Raw genomic sequence first — 15283 nt, forward strand, 5'->3', positions numbered from 1 at the left:
CCTATAATACAAAGCAGACTTCGAGGTACATGCTTGGTATCTTGTATTGTGTTATGAAGTGAATCTAAAGTCTATGAGGTTCACTCAAACATCGAAACCTGGCATGTATGGCATATGGTCCGAAGTGAAAACATAATGTGTTTGCTGCATTAAGGAGTCATCTGGTCGCTGTAATTCAATTGCACGCAATTCATCTACAGGCTGTGATTCAACTACATACTTGCAATTAGGATTGTAGTTGTATAAATAGATACTACAATAACAAAAAGAGTTATCAGTGGCATTTGTACGTGTTGCTATAAGCAAAAAAATAGAGCAAGTATGTTTTTCAGTATTTTCGTAGCATTTTTTTGTGTGTCCATCTTAAGATCTGTTAGCAACTAATTGCAAGACGATTAAAATATCTTTTTCAGCAGCATATCTAAGTTTTCTTAAAAAAATCAAAAATCACATGTATAGCCCAAGATTCGTGTTACTGATCCCTAGTTTGAATGGCAAGCCTCAAACATCAAACTACAATTTGTATTTATATCACATATATGGAGTTTATTTGCTTATTCAGGCATATTCAAATTATTAAATAATCATTTGATGCCCATTATGATATTTCATAGTTTTAATCTTTTTTTATAAAAAAATCCTTTTCTCTTTATCAAAAAGTTAAAAACATTTTATTATATTATTTATGATACTTTGAAAGCTTTATTGTTAAAAATATTTAAAAACTAACTTCTGCATATTCCTAAATTCAAATATAATTTTTCTTTCAAGCTTTATATATAAGAATAGATAATTCATGATTATTGTTATTTGTGCTATAATAAAAATATTTATTATAATAATACTTGATACAAAATAATATTCTTATATAATATTTTTATTTTAAATATTTTTTAGTTATTAATATTTTAATATATATTCGGTTGAACCAATGATCTATTTATAGTAATGCTAAGAAGGTATGTTAACTTATTGTCAACAACTTTATTGCAAGAGTTTCTGTAACAATCTAGGATCTCATCCAAAATGGCTTGCCATAAGTTATTTTTTAGATTTCTTAGTCCTTTATAAATATCCAAGATCTTTCCGACGAATATCCGATGTGGGACTAAACATATATATACCCTCACGAATCCTTATATACTTCCCCCATTTAAGTTGTGACATCCTTGGTGGGCTAAGAATCTAGATCCATTCAAAACTATTCACAAGCACCATGATTAGCCCGTGGTCAGCCTCGATGAACTTGTGCTGCATATTCTCTAATATATATAGGCTATAGACCAGATCTACTCTAATACCTTTTGTAACGACCCAGAATCTCATCCAAAATAGCTAGCCGGAAGATATTTTTTGGGTTTCTTAGTCCTATATAAGTTTTCAAAATTTTTCTGATGAATATCCGATGTGAGACTAAATACATGCCCTCACACATCCTCATAATTTCAATCACGAATGATTTGTTGATGACCACGATAACACATGCGGCTGTATATTTGATGGCACCTGAGCAACCAAACACAAGCACTATAAAAAATTTAATATTCTAGGTTTAGCAACAATTTTTCTAAATTTTATATATTATTAGATTATTTACTAGGATATTAGTTAAATGCCATAATAGTAGTTCTAGTTTCTAGCACATTAAGTTATATGTCATAAAATAAAAAATTATGACAGCATTTACATACTATTAATTAAAAAAACATTTATGGAAAGGTAGCACATTTATACTATAATGCAACGAAAAAAGATTTTTGACTTTTCGTTTATACTTGGAGAATTTATCACGATTGAACTCCATCAAACTTGGTAAGGATCATGAGGCTTTCGCTTGCTTGACTTTATCTAACTTGATCCATATGATGCCTGCTTATAGCTGTTTTTTGAGTTGTTAAGATGTAGTGCAAATAGAATAATATTTATTATATTATTTTTATAATTATAATAAAAAATAATGTTAATCTTAAATTATCATTGGATTAGAACAAGTGTAGTAACTATAGTAATTATATGAATACAACATATAAAATAATTTGATATTATAATAAATTTACATATTATTCATCATATGCGTTGTAATAGCTAATAATTATTATGCATTATTTACTTGATATTATTATAACTATCATAATATTATATATAGATTGCAGTAATAATAATATCATATTATTTAAAAATTATGGTAATAGTGTTACAGTGATAAGATAATACTAAATAATATAATATTGGATATTTTAATAGTTAATTTTGGTTGTACTTCCATCCATAGGTTTTAGGGCTTCTTTTATAGTTGAACTACAGTCTGCAATTGCAATTCAAGCATCTAATATAACTACAACTATAGCCTGCTAATAGCAAGCAACGAAATAGCTCCTCAGATGTCATTCATGGTATTGATTAAGTTTTATTGCACCACTCGGATATGGGACTCACATGGCATGCGCAACTTCCAAAATAGATCATGAACAATATCTGGATCCCTAGATTCCACTCTGTACTAGACTGGGAACATCAAAAACTTCTCTTGCCGTAAAAAAAATTGACATATGCAATCATAGAATGAATGTTTAGCTTTATTAGTCAGGAACATGAAATTATTAGACTAATTTTGTGTTCTCCATTTCTCGCTCTTTCTTGGAAGTGTTGGTTGTTGATTTTAGATCCTTAATTTCCAGCAAGCATTGATTGTTGAGTTTAGATCCTATACAAGTGGCTTCTAGCTCCAACAATTTGTAACATGTGACAATACCATATTGAGATGTGTAAAAAAAAAAAAGAAAGAAAAAGAAAATGCAATATTTTAATATGATATGTATTTTGTTGGAAATATTTTGTTTAAAAACTTCTACATCTTTTTTTATAAAAGTATTATAAAGAAATAATTTATTAGAATAAAATTATAAGATTGAAAAGAGTTTGCTTGGATCGAGACGTGTGATATACACTGCTCTAAGAACCTAATTCGCCTCCTACGTACAGATTTACGGCGATCTCGTCTTTAAGGTACAACAACCCAGCTCAACCCGACAGACTCCTTCATATGTTAAGAAAATAAAAAGGATAGAAAGCAGAAAGTTGAAGGGTGGAAAAACTCTCGGCCTGTAGAAGAAACACTCGGAAAATAGAGTACCAGTGAGAAAGAGAGAAATCAAATTGTTTTTGAATTCATTTCGGAGGAGTCTATTTATAAATTCTATCCGGAAGACCGAAGAGACACAATGGTTCCGAAGATACGTAATATTTTGGAACACTGTATTTTTTTGGAAATCAATGTTCTCTTTCAAAAAGTCACAACACTTCTGAAAGATGTGCTCACAAAAAAATATATTTAAAAGTATTTAAAACAACTAAAGTTTAGAAAATAATAAAATTTAATTTTTTTTAATTAAAAATCTATCAATATTTAGCCTTTTGATAGGTAATACCAAACCCTATAAACAGTATGGACAATAGAAAATGCAAAATTGGACTCTTTCGATCTTTGTGCTCCCCATATATTAGCTAGCAATGGTCTAAATATCTAATTTGACCTATTTCTATTGGAATATTTTCATATATTTTTAACTAGATTCACTGGGGATGTGCTTCCTCCCTTTGTTTTAAAGAGAAACAAAAAAAAATATGGAGCAAGGGTGTGTTTATCATGTAATAAGAATTAAGAAACAATAAAAAATGACTTTTAGGTTACAAGCATCTATTATATTCCTTGGTGCATCTCATATGTCCATTTGCTAGTTTCAAGGAAGAAATGAAGTTTGAAATCTTGAGAATCATTTTGAAATAATAACTATTATAATGTCATAACATCTATTATGATATTTGTGGAAGAGGCATATACCATTTTTTACATCCCATCTCTTTCCCTTTATTTTCTTTTTATTTTACTTTGTCTCTCTTTTTCGTTTTTTGATTTTTTTTTTTTCCGCTTCTTTTCGTATCCATTTCATTTTTACTTAAATATGCAATGGTCTATCCCCTATTTTGCCAAAAAAAAAACATTATCAAAGATAGATTTTATCATACCTCTTTTAAATAAAGAAGTAGTGATTGTTATTTTTCATCAATACTAATATTGTTCAACTAAGTAAAATAATATTTTAATTTAAATAATTATGCTAGTTAGTATTTTTTTTTTACATAATCAATAATAAAAATGTAACTTTTTAGTTATGGATGATTTAGACAATAACGGATTTTGGAGCACTTGTTCATTAGAAAATGAAAATAAGAGGAATTAATAAAACCTTGTTTGTGGATAGGACCATTAATTGATCAAAGCAGCTTGAACTTATGTCAAATTAAGTTTGAATGAAGCTCGAAGATAGTTTATTAGCTCAAATTTAATTTCAAGCAAAAGCAATCTAGGTTGATTAAGCTTGGCTTGATAAGACTTAAAATTGAGAATATATTTAAATATATTGATTAGCATATAATTGATCATCTACCGAAACATGCTGAAATCAGATTTATGTGAACTTGAACCAAGCTTGAATTGAGCTTGATAAGTTTGATTGAAGGGTAAAGTGATCGAGCTTGAATTGATTTTAACTAATTAAATGCTATCAACCCAGTTGAAATAGGCTTGAGTGTAGTTCGGTTTGAAATTAGGCCTGAATTAGTTGATCAAGTAATGAATGATCAAGCTTCATTTCAGTTTCCAAGCTCAAAATTAATTTCAAATCAAGCCCGATCACACCCAAGCACAAGCAAAATTGGCTTGATTACACCTCTATTTATAGGTGACTAGTCGCATGTCATTCAAAACCAAGGTTTCAGACTTTAAGTGATGATGTTGTTTTGTTATAACATTACCTTATTAATGCCTTTATTGACTTGTATAATAGTTATAGTATAGCTTATCTACCTTAAAATGTATCATTTCAATTTTTTTAAAAATAAAAATTATCATTGTTATAGTGGCTATGAAAAATTAATGGTATCATTTTTTTGATCACAGTCTACTTGAGACGTTTTCTCCCGTGGCAATGCTCAAGTCCATTCGGATTATACTTGCGATATCAGCACATTTAGATTACGAGATCTGACAAATGGATATAAAGACCATTTTTCTAAATGAAGATTTAGAAGAGGAGGTGTATATAATACAACCTAAAGATTTTATATTTGCAGATGAGTCTAAGGTGTGCAAGGTTCAAAAATCCATTTATGGATTAAAACAATCTTCACGGAGTTGGAACATACGATTTGATAAGGTGATCAAATCGTTTGGCTTCATTAAGAATGAAGAGAAACCTTGCATTTATAAATGGGCAAATGGTTCAGTTATTATATTTCTTGTTTCGTATGTGGATGAAATTCTTTTAATCGGAAATGACATTCCTGCATTACAAGGAATAAAGGTTCGGCTATCATCTCAATTTGCCATGAAGGATTTGGAAGAAGTATCTTACATTCTAGGGATGAAGATCTATAGAGATTGATCCAAAAGATTGTTTGGATTATCCCAATCCACATATATTGATACTATACTGAAGAGGTTCAGTATGATTAATTTCAAGAAAGGCTATCTTCCGATGGGCCATGGAATTAACCTCTTTAAGAGGGATTATCCGACAACCCCTCAAGAAAGAGAGAGTATAGATAGAATTCTATATGCTTCAGCAGTGGAATCTATAATGTATGCCATGATATGTACTAGATCAGACGTGGCATACTCACTAGGAGTAGTAAGCAGATACCAGTCTGATCCAAGTAGCAACCACTGGAAGGTTGCAAAAACCATCCTTAAGTATTTGAGAAATACTAAAGACCAGTGGCTTGTCTACGGTGATTCTGACTTAAAACTTGAGGGATATACCGATTCAAGTTTTCAGTGAGATCAAAATGATAGCAAGAGCGTATCAGAATATATCTTTACTCTTAAGGGTGGGGCCATCTGCTGGAAGAGTTCCAGGCAGCATACAGTGGCAGATTCTATATGTGAAGCAGAATACATAGCAGCATCTGATGCTGCCAAGGAAGCTATATGGTTACCGAAGTTCATCATCAAGCTTGGAGTGACACCCTCTATTGATGGTCCAGTTCCTGTATTTTGTGACAACACTGGAGCCATAGCTAAAGCAAGAGAACCCAAAACAAATTAGTGGACCAAGCATATTTTACGACGCTATCACTTGGTTTGGAAGATTATAGAACGAAGTGACATTGATCTTCAGAAGATTAATACAAAAGAAAATCTGGATGACCTATTTACCAAAGTTCTCGGCATCAAAGAGTTCAACGAATACAAGTCGAAGATGGATATTAGATACTGTGCCGATTGGCTTTAGGCTAAGTGGAAGTTGTTGGGATTTGTATCCTAAATGTCAATCGTCAGCATGTTGATGATTGAATTTTGTAAATGAATTGACAAATTAATAAAGTGTTATTTGGCACGATTCATCATTTTATAGAACATTTTCAAATGAACTCTTATATGATGAGGTCCTTAGGACTTATTTTGTGTTAAAGGAGAATTTATCTTCGAGTCCTTAAACCTGCTCGCGACCAAATGATATGCTGCTACTAGGATGACATCATTATCAAGATTAGATCATTGTGTAACATATACGTTGGTTGTCCTCTTAACCAAGGAGTGTGAAGATACTGATATGTCACACAGGTGAAGTGTAGGAGTACATTTCACTGAATGTGACCAATTTTAGAACACTCTACTGTCAAGAGATATTTCGAGTGGATATGGATATAAGTATCCCTCAGACTTGAGATCACCATAGTGATTAGCCAGCAACTCACTGTATTTTGGTACCAGACTAGCAGAATTTCTAATTCTAGGATGAAAGATCATTGGGTGCACTCAAGTACTTGCGAAATCGGTGCGTGAGTCAAGATGGGATTGACCCATCCTGAAAACAGGAGATAATGCCTTGTGTTCAATTTAACAAAACCTTGACCAGGATAATTCTTATGAGGAGTCATAGGATTTCTAAAGTTGAATCACATTATGGATGCACTTATTACAGAGTTGATAGAACTCTGAAGTCATCCTGGCATTAGGAGTCAAAGGGATGAATTATGCGGTAACCATAGTCCAGGGTTTCAGAATATTGCTCGCATATATTCGGCCTATCCAAATGTCGGGTACCATTACTAGATAGTCACATCGATTAGTATAGAAAGTCGTTCCTGTGCTACCAGCTTAGGTTCGAACCTATGGGGTCACACACATAGAAGTTTTCTAGGTTGATCTTAATGGCTGATGGATGATTAAGAATCATCCAGGGATAATTTGGTCAATTCGATTGACAAATTATCATAAATAAATGTTGCTAAAAAATAATTAATAAATTATTGGAGAATTTATTAGCAATTAGTTTGCTAATGAACTCAATTTGATTGAGTAATTGGACTAAGGATGAGCTAAATTGAATTAGATACAATTTGGGCTTCATCAGAGTTTGACCTAATTGGATTGGGTTCAATCCAAGAGGATTGCACTTAATCAAGGTTTGACCTAATTGGATTAGGTTCAACACAAGGAGATTAGGCTTCCCTTATTGATGGGACTTGATCAAATTGGATTGGGTTTGATCTGCATCATGTGGATCTTAAAGTCCATATGAACATGTGATGATGCATTGGGACAAATATATTTTCATCCAATGCATGGCGCCATCCTAATTTGATTAGATTATTAATACTTGATTGATGGCACCATGGGACAAGTGGCAACCATCTAAAGGGGGGCCATCATGGGAGATTAGATCTCATGATATGTTTGAATAGATAAAAACAATCTCCCTCATGTCGCATGACACATGGCATAAATCCATGGGAGGTGTCATGAATTGGTGTTTTAATTCACACCACAAGGTAAATGTTTATCATGTGGATTAATTGACCAATTAAATGAGGTTGAGGCGTGTGATTAGGAATCAGAATTTAAAGGAATGCAACACAAATGAAGAAGTCATTTATGGTTGCATGATTGTTTCCTTTCTCCCACCCGCATGGAATTTGAAATTCAAATTCAAATCAGCCATAAGAAGAATCTTATGGTTAATTGACCTTATGATCCACCATCTGATATGGATCAGTTGGCATGAGTTTGAATTCAAAATGAAGGGGATGCAACGCTTATAAAGGGAAGTGTTCCTTTTGTGTCGCTATGATGAAAAAGAAATCACCTTCTCCACGCCTCCTCTTCATCCTCTCCATTGTCCTCCACGCATTAGGTTTTAGGGATTTTCTTTTAGGGATTGTAAATCAGATCTTAAGTCCCTTCCATTTCTTCCTTCTTCTTCCAAGAAGTTCAATCCAAGGTTGATTGATTCTAGGAAGAACAAAATCAGCCTCAGCAGGATTTCGCGAAAGCTAGCACTTCCGCGGGATCAGATCAACCGGAGCTTTGCGTAAATGATCCGTAGAGGCTATACATGTGTGTGGCTGCGAGGCTCGAGCTTCAGATCTTCAAATCCATCTTCTACATCAAAAGGTATGATTTTATATTAATTAAGTTTAGAACTTAACTAGAGTTGCTGATTTTCAATTTTATGATTAATCATGCTCATGTTGTTTTGCATAAATAGTTTAAAGATCCTGGATAGGTTTATTTTTGAGATATGATCTCTGATGCATGCTTAGAATTAATTAGATTATTTCTATTCTTCCGCTGTATTTTTTAAAATTTTTTAAATAATAACAAGCATGCAAAAACCGGTCTTCCCTTTCAGTTAAGCATTACCTATTATACAGATCTCAAAGCACTCCGAACCCCTTCATAATTTATTTGTTTGCATAGATCTCAAAGCACCCTTAGTGCATGACCTATAGTGAAGGATCACTTACTGCATGAATCTCAAAGCACTCCAAATCTTATCTCTCTGCTTACATAGATCTCAAAGCACTTTTAATATATGTACCATGCAAATCTCAAAGCACACTGAACCCTTTCATTCATCGGCCTGCACAAATTTAAAGCATTGTTAATACAAGGTCCATAATGAAGAATTGCTACCCAGATCTCAAAGTACGCTAAACCTCTTCATTCATTTGCTTGCATATATAGATCTCAAAGCACCCTCAATAATTGAGCCGTAGTTAAGGATCGGCGACCATGCAAATATGAAAGCACACCAAACCCCTATGTTCATCAACGTGCACAAATTTCAAAGCACCCCTCAGCATATTGGCCATATTTAAAGATCACCAAATGCACATATCTCAAAGCACATCAACTCATCCGCTTGCACAGATCTCAAAGCGCCACTAATATATGGCCTAGGGTTAAGGAGAACTCACAATACAGATTTCAAAGTACTCCAAATCTCTTTATTTATCCATACTTTGAAGAGGTTAGGGTATTGTGGTCATATGTAACAGCAAGCTAAAGTTGTTTGCTAATTAAGGAGTCGGAAGACTAGTTTGGAATGGTTGGAAATTTGAAATATCCATTTGAAACTTTTTAAAGCCGACAGGGTGTCCCTAGTATGGGCTTTAAATTAAGAGGGTGTTCTCATAATGTTTTCATTATTATCTTATATAAGGGAGAAGATTGATTGAAAAGAAACTGTAATGCCATAATCACGTTATATTGGCCGTCATATTAAACCTCGACCACAACTAAAAGGAAACCGGCACTGAAGCCGCTGATTTCAGTTGACCGCCACCATGGTGGTGTGAGCTAGGTCGGAAGAAGAGGAAGCGTCCGTGATCAAATGAGATCTGAGTCCAGGTAGATCATGAATAAAAAACAAACGATTGTTTAGTGCGTGTCTTCAACGCTTGTCGGCATTATTGGATTCACCATTATTGCTGGGGTTGCTGCTGCGGCACGAACGGGACCGTCCCTTTCCCTCCTCCTCTTTGTTACTTCTTGCGGAAAAAAACGAACGATGGAGGTCGAGGATCGCGCCATGGTGGGGCCCCTCAACCCGCGGCTGTTTCTATTTATGGCAGGTTTGGCCTTTACTCCCCGTGACGCGCAGGTTCCTCCTCACTTTTTATGCCCTTTTGCAGGCTTTTTGCTTCTTTTAGTGCTGGGCAAACTCAGAGATTTCGGTGTCGGCAGGGGCTAACTCAGGCCTTTCCATTTATTCCATTTTGCTACTTACTTTTATTTACTATGTAAAAGAGGACTCTTTCCATTATTTCGTCAGGTCGGAATCGGACGTGATTCGATGCACCTGTGACAGGATGATAAGACTGTTTTTTGTCAAAGGTTATGTAACTATTTTTAAATTTAAAATAAGTTATAACTTTTTTTTATAATAAAAAAAAAGAAGAGTTGGTATCGGCTAGACAAGCAGGCTCGCGAAGAATTCTTAAATCCTTGCGGAAAATATTGTAGATATCTTATTTAGTGCATCTTGTGGAGGCATTATGGCTGATTCTAAATGTAAAAGTAGATCGGATAATATCCATCCGAATTTATTTTTGTATCCAAAATTATTTGAATATGAATAAAAATTTGAGCATTCGACTAATATACATATTCGTATTTTTGAAAAAAATAGATATGAATATTGATAAATAATTATTTTATTCGTATCCAAATATCTTGTTTTATTTGTAACTCTATTTAATTTTATATAGTACTCATTAATTTTTAATAAAAATAAATAAATATATTAACTTGCTATTGAGTTTATTTTTATTATCTATTTAGTAATAGCTTTGATTCTGTGGTCAAAAAGTTCTACTTTACGATTTATATTCATACTTTTGGTATCTGATCTTTATCCGTTTAGAATAAACATGAATATGAATTTTTGTATCCGACTAATATCTATATATGTATTTGTATTCATCAAACAAAACAAATATGGATCTGGATATACTAGTATCTGATCCGTATCCAATTCAATGTCAGGCCTAGTTCGCTCTCTATGTATTGCTAAAAATAGTTATATAAATTTTTGGTAGAAAAAAATAATTATACTTGGAAAAAAAGCTTCTAAGCCTAAACTTGGTATTTTACCCAAGAAGGCGAATTTGATTACGGTATGGATAGGCAGGCCAATGAATTGAGCTTTAATCGTAGTTAAATACAAAGCATGTGAAGCTAGCCGATAGAAGATCGAAGTGACTAAATCAATTTCAGAGATTCTCAAATGTAGGAGACTGTATCATATGCCGAATTAAAAAAATTCAACCAATATACACCAAGATCAATAAGATCTAATTGTCGGTCCGATAGCTAATGCAAGACGACTGTGCAATCAAACATTACAGTAAAAAATAACTAACATTAGTTATCAAAACCTCATAAATGGAGGCTAGACGTGGATGACAACGGTTAGAGTAAATAGTTATTTTATTTTAGTATAAATGATGGAATTATGCTCTGCTGTATGAAGAATTTTTGATAATCAATCTAATGAACCTTTATTTTTTGTTTTAGTTTTAATCTACTTTTTATTCTAGAGTGGGCGTAATTTATTTTTCTATAGTAGTCCAGCACTACATTTTTTTATCCATATTTAAATAGTAACTTGATAGTAGCAAAAGTTTTTGAAGGACAAAGTACCTGAACCAACCCAATTTCTCTCTATCCTTCTTTTTATCTTCATCACCAATTTTTCAACTGATCAGACATTAATAGTATACCTGTGTATACCAATCTCGTCGCTATAGAAGGCTCGATACATTTTTTTTCTGTCAGCCAACCAAATTTTTTGGAACCCTAGATTATCTGCTGCTCATCAGGATGGGACTGAAAAATACGAATAAATACCACGATATTTATTATGAGATTCTCGTTTTTCCCTTCTTTCTTCTAATTAGTATTGATGCCATGCTGCTGCTAGGCTCAACTCACAAAGCAAAGTCCAGTCTAGCAGTTGAGGTGCTTTAGTCTTCCTAGTTTTAATAGACAGCTCAAAATCAGTTGGCATGTCAGTTATTAGTGTTCGAGCTCCCTTCTCCAAAAGCTAGGCTTCGGAAGTTTTATTTCAACCGGACGTAACAGCTGACTTTACCTCATTTGTCAAACTCGTGTAACGCAGCATTTTTGCGTGGCTCGAATCAGCATGCTGTCATGATGCTCATTATGGGCTGGTTCCTTTTATAGTATTGACCATATATCCTAGGCAATGACTCAATAGCATCCGATAAAGGGTCAAACGTCTATCCACCATGCAATACATTTGGTTCTAAAATCATTTAACTTATTTGATGAAAAAAATAGAATTTTTTTTGCATAAATATGTTTATAAAAATTTAAATTTATATGAATGCCCTCTTAAAACTTATATTTAGTTCTGTACCTTCATCAAATAATATTTTTGCATAAATGCTCTTTTGGTACCGTTAACAAAAACCATATTTACTTTAATTAAAAATAAAATAAAATTTTTAAATTACTTTTTTGTCCTTCATCGCGATCGTCTTATAATTTTTTTTTGTACATCTGTCCATTAAAGATATTTTAGTCATTTTAATTTGAAATCATTAATTCTTTAACGGCGTTAGATGGTATGGTTATGTATGCAAAAATAAGGATAAAAAATGGTAGAATAGTAAAATAAGTGTTTTATGCAAGCCGACCAAAAAAAGTCAGCAGAAAGAACAAGGGCCAATCAGACGAGTAAATCTGCGCAATTTGGCGGGCAGTCAGGCAAGAAGAGAGGATTCCTTTCTGAGAGGTCATGGATTGACCCTACGAATGAAACAGGAAAGAGTTTGGAAGAGTATTCATGCAAAGTTCGATATTTAGAAGGATATTTATACAAAAAAAAATGATGTATTATGGATACAATTTATATTTATTAAATTAGCGACACTTTGTGCCGGTTGGTTTCAACCTCTCACCTTAGGTGAGAGGTTTAGTTTCAAAACTGGAAGATGACATTTTAACCATAATTTTCAAGAAAAAAATTTACTATTAGAGCATGCCAAATTTGATTTTTATCTTTGTAAGAAACAATATTTAAAATAATGGGATGATCTCCCTCTAACTTTTTGAGATATTTGGAACGAAAAAAAAAATTTTTTTCTTTTCTTTTCTCTTATAAAAAGTTGTTAGATGCATCATTACCAAAAAATTATGTTGTTGGATTAGTAAGAGTCACCTCACCAGAGAGACTAATCGGTTGTAAAAACATCTGATGCTTGCTTTTTGTCCTTATCAATGTCTACCCGACCCTTTTTATTGTATATTAATGTGCTTTTTTTGGTTCTCTTACTCTTTTCATTTGGTCGTGGATTCCCTATGTCTCTCATTGAAAATGAAATTGAGATAAGTGAAGATATGACATTGAACATTTTTGTTTTATTTCGAAAAGTAATGTTGGCAAAGAGATTCAAAGTTTCAATCACTACGATCTTTGCCTTGAGTTTTCTCCATATTAACGCCTCATGTTGAAAGAGAAGTACGGCTAGTTTATCTAATAAATCAAGTTAAATGATGCTAGACGAAAAAAGAGAGGATCATTTGGATGCCAAAAGTACAGTGGCTTTGGCAAATTAATACTCCTTAATTTTAAAAGAATAGTCGAGAGAAAAATATGTGATCTAGTTATTTCAATTGCAGCAAAAGCAGGTTCATTTTGTTAAATATACCAAAAAGAAAATGATGCACTTGATTAATTATAAAGGCACAATGTACAAAATTCTGAGGACATATGATTATCAAAATAAAATCTTATAATTTATTGCTAATCATTGGAATTAAGATGAAATAGAACGTTCTCTCTTATCTTGGCTATGGTCAATGAGTTTCGTTGTTGACTGCAAACTCTAGGATTAGACTCAACCACTATGCTGAGACTTATGTTCTAGCTCGGTGACTTGAGGTCCCTAATTAATATCAAAAAGGAATTTTCTAAACAGTATATTTTCCTTACACGTAAAGAGCAAAAAGCAAAATGAGAAGATGCATGTTGAGCTTGAACTAAGGGACCAAGAGTTGTTAGAACCATTGACTGAAGGACAAGTTCTTTACTCTAGTTCGACAATTTTCTCGTGGGTGATAAAATACAGACAAGATTTTTCAATGATCTTCATTGGAATTTTGGAGCTTGAAATTCCATCTCTAACTATTGCACTTTGCAATATGATCAAGAATCCAACTCACAAAAGAAAATTTACAGGTTTTGAGTAGATTTTTCGTCAACAAGTAAAAGATTATTTTGATTTAATATTTTAGTAATTCAGAAAAATTACTAGACTCGATGTAAACTATTCTGGTCTTTATGGGGTGAGCTAAATAAGATTCTAGAGTAGGATCCATTATATAATAAAGTCAAATTGCATGCTAAACTTTAGGAGATCTGTAATTTGCTTGTACAATGCTTGATTTAGGCTCTTCCTATTTTTTTTTTAAAAAAAAATCAGATAACTTTTCAAGCTCTGTGACATAACACCACCTACAAGAGTATGGTACACTAAGAGATTAGGATTATATTTCATCCTTTGAGTCTCAAATGGATAGGTCAATGCAATTTTTATCAAGAAAATAATTGATCGGATATATTTCTCTATCGGAAAAGAATTAGGTGAATGAACCAAAGGCAAAATCGATATAGCAATCAAGATATTTTTACTAGCTATGTCTATTTTGGAAAAGTTGTATCCTCTTTTAACTAGATAAGGAATCTAATCCACATTGAATAAGGGAAGATCTCACAAGCATAAATAGACATGGTATCTCAGTTTTGTTATTCGTTGTTAAAAAAAAAAAAGAGGACCTAGAACCTACCTTAATTTTGCCATTTTTTTAAAGGCCTGCATTGAGTAGGTTGAAAAAAATTCTTTTTTCTTCTCGATCGGATCACACAACGTCCATATATATTCTCTGAATATCTAATATATGCATCATGGACTACGATTACATTTAATCACATGGTTTAGTATAGTTGCAAACCTGCTTATTAATTTTGTATACTTGTAGGATATATCGAGTCATATGATGTATTTGTATGAACCATTAGTTACAAACAAAAAAAAGATCCATGCCTCAAAATTAACTGCATAAGTGTTGTAAGAAGATATACTATCTAAATCAAGAAGATTGCCTTGCGAAGTTTATAAGAAATCATCGTTGCCCACACCAAAACTCCACCCTGCAAAGTAAACCATTTGAAAAAGGCTATTTTTTATCAATTAGATCTTCTTGACAAGTGGCTCCACTAAGAAGGTGACAGGTGTCATCTCGACATGTAACAATGATGTCTACAATAATAGAATGCTCCAAATCTTAGCTGTCGTTGCTCAGTGTATATTAACTGTCGTTTGCTGATAGGATGGCAGAAGACATTTTATGTCAACTGATTAAGATAAGGCACAAACACAAATGCAGCAAAAAGTGCATTCGTTCCAG

This window comes from Phoenix dactylifera, unplaced genomic scaffold (genome assembly GCF_009389715.1).
Source record: "Phoenix dactylifera cultivar Barhee BC4 unplaced genomic scaffold, palm_55x_up_171113_PBpolish2nd_filt_p 000731F, whole genome shotgun sequence".
Taxonomy (NCBI): Eukaryota; Viridiplantae; Streptophyta; class Magnoliopsida; order Arecales; family Arecaceae; genus Phoenix; species Phoenix dactylifera.